At 42.4% G+C, this 2,569-nt stretch overlaps 1 long non-coding RNA gene across 1 annotated transcript; it reads right to left on the reverse strand.

Annotated features, from left to right (window-relative positions):
- Positions 1–742: 742 nt before the first annotated feature.
- Positions 743–1,893, reverse strand: LOC310658021. Its single transcript, XR_014502084.1, has 2 exons — positions 1,471–1,893; positions 743–1,382 (listed from the first exon to the last, which is right to left on the reverse strand). It is a non-coding gene; the product is annotated as an uncharacterized lncRNA (long non-coding RNA).
- Positions 1,894–2,569: the final 676 nt, after the last annotated feature.

Genomic DNA, 2,569 nt, shown 5'->3' on the forward strand with positions numbered 1-2,569 from the left:
CCTTCGACTAGCTCTCCTTCTGCACCGGCGTCCTGTCGCGTTGGGTCTCGACTCCCCTCCCCGCAGTGAAGCAAGGTGCCCTCTAAAACAAGGTGCCATTTAAGGTGCCTTCAGTCGCCTTCAGGCGGCTACCTTGGAAGCCTGGAGAGCGAGAAGGGTCGGTGCGCAACTTTGGTTTAGAGGCTTTGGGGTGTCGGTGTGGGTGTAAATATATGACAGTTTTGAATTCAGAATTCAAGAAACCAGCATACAGTGGGGAACAGTAAATGATTGTCAGCCAGCAATGGAGGACTGTTTCTGCAACACACTGAATATTGAAGTACAAATTTAAACATGAATCTTGAACTATAGAATTAATAGCTTCTGTGCAGGAGCTTTATAAAAACTCGTTGTAAGGGATACAATTGGCCACATTCAGACTTTGCCTCTTTCTAAACATTGTTTTTGTAGTTCATTTGTCTTGTAACACCTGTGGGTTTTGTCATGTGAACCAACTGTTAGGCCACATTACCTGACACTTATATGGCAGGGGCAAACAAATGCTCTATTGAATGTTATTTATTTAATAATAAGACAAGAGGTTTTTGTCTTTATTATTGTTCCAAACGTTTTTAGGTATGTAGGTTGGATTCAAGTCTCCTAACTGCACTTCTGTCTAACAACAATGGCAACACATCTATGAAACCATGAGACTAGTCAAATGCTGGAAACACCTGTGTAGCCACCCTTTTCTTTTTTAAAAAAACATAATTTTTATTAACAGGCCAATCCAATCACATTATTTCCAAATCATATTACTTCCAAATTATACAGCCAGATTTTTAAATTTTGTTGGGGGTACCCTTACATCAAGCTCCGAACGAGAATCAAAACATCACTTCTGTTACTGCTTTTATCAAACGGTTCTATCCAGATCTGTCCAGATAGTCTCTTTATTGCTTCTTCATCTTCTTGTTGTTCTCATGTATTCCTTTCTTTGCAATCTCTGATTGTCTTCGCAAGCAGGTTAGGAACAAACAACATCTGCGTGGATTTTGCACACTCCAAAAGTCATATCTCATAAGGACAGCCACCATTCCTCCCCTTCTTCAAAAAATTTATCCTCGGTCCGTCTTATTAATTTCCCCAAGCTTGCCACATATATCACAAAGGGGCTCTGCCAGGTTATCACATTCAAACCATCATTTACATTCCAATGACCCTGGTCCTCCTCCCCTCGTCTTTCTTTGACAAGCCTGTCTTAGCAAGACACCATTAAAAACTGTGTCATAGAATTTTTCCTCCGCACTCCATATTTACCAGTCCTCTCTTCAATCAATAATTCACTCCACACAGCTCTTAAATTCTTGCTTGCGATTAGTAAAAGGCGACGATTTGTCTCTCTGGGGTGGAGGCTTATAAATACTCACATGAGGAAAAAAAAATAAAAGTTTTTTCCTTCTCCCCCCTCTTTTTTTGCTCCCCATATACCAGTCTCGTAATGGTGGTTCATCGCTTGATTTATTTGTCTCCTCCCGTTGCTCCAAACACAGAGATGCGTTAATCAGCAGCCTTATCTCTCGAACTTTGCTTGATGTAAGTGCTTCAGCTTCATTCCAATTATATATTTCCAATTATATTTTCGAGCTGAAGCGAACCAGGGGGCTGATTGGAGATAGCGTCAGGAAGCGCCGAACCCACCGAGGGCTGATGCCAAATGTCCTGCACCCCCTTCTTTCGAATCCGGGGGTGCATTATGGACGTTGCTGGCAAGGCTGTCCCCCTCCCGCCCATATCCTGGGGGGGGGGTAGGAAGACTGCATACTTCCCATAGCAGCCTCTTTATTACCTCGTGTGGGTCGGAGAGATGTTATTGTCGGCCATCTTCCAATGCGCCACCTGGTGGCCCCCGGGTAGCCACCCTTTTCTTGCCCAGCAAGTTACCTTCTGCTTGTAACCCTTGTGTTTTCTCAGGGTTACTTGGAAAATGTTTCATTTGCATAAATAAAAAAGTTTTGGCGCTTTTTCTTCTGTGGTTCTTTTAATCCAATTTTAAGTTGTATTTCAGTCAATTGCTGAATTTTATGTCTTAATGTATTATATATTTTGACATTAGCCACCCTCAGCCAGTTCTGGTCAGGGAGGGCAGGATATTATTATTATTATTATTATTATTATTATTATTATTATTAAACTTGTCCCTGCACTTGGAGTTAGGTAATAAGAGCATGCCTGCCTTTGGCTGCAAAGGTTTAAGACAATGATCATTGATATAAAATGGAGGTCATCCTCAGCCTTCCCAATCCTTCAGACTACACAGGCCTCTCGTTCCTCGTTTGTAGTCTTGCTGTGTTGTAACTTGTCTGATCTCCCTGTTATACTGACCTTGCTTCTAGATAACCATTGGACCTCGGCTGATTCTCTGCGTGGAACTTTGGTTTGTTTGGACTGTGCTGTATCTGCAGCCTCAGCGCAGTGTACTTTGGTGGAGAACTGTATCTTCTGTAACCAGAAAACCAGGACATCCCCTAGAGTATGATAGGCAGGTCCAAGAGGAGCTTCTCATTGTGCTTTCATGCAGTGACAAAAA

This window comes from Podarcis tiliguerta (genome assembly GCF_965153285.1).
Source record: "Podarcis tiliguerta genome assembly, chromosome: 1".
NCBI lineage: Eukaryota > Metazoa > Chordata > Lepidosauria > Squamata > Lacertidae > Podarcis > Podarcis tiliguerta.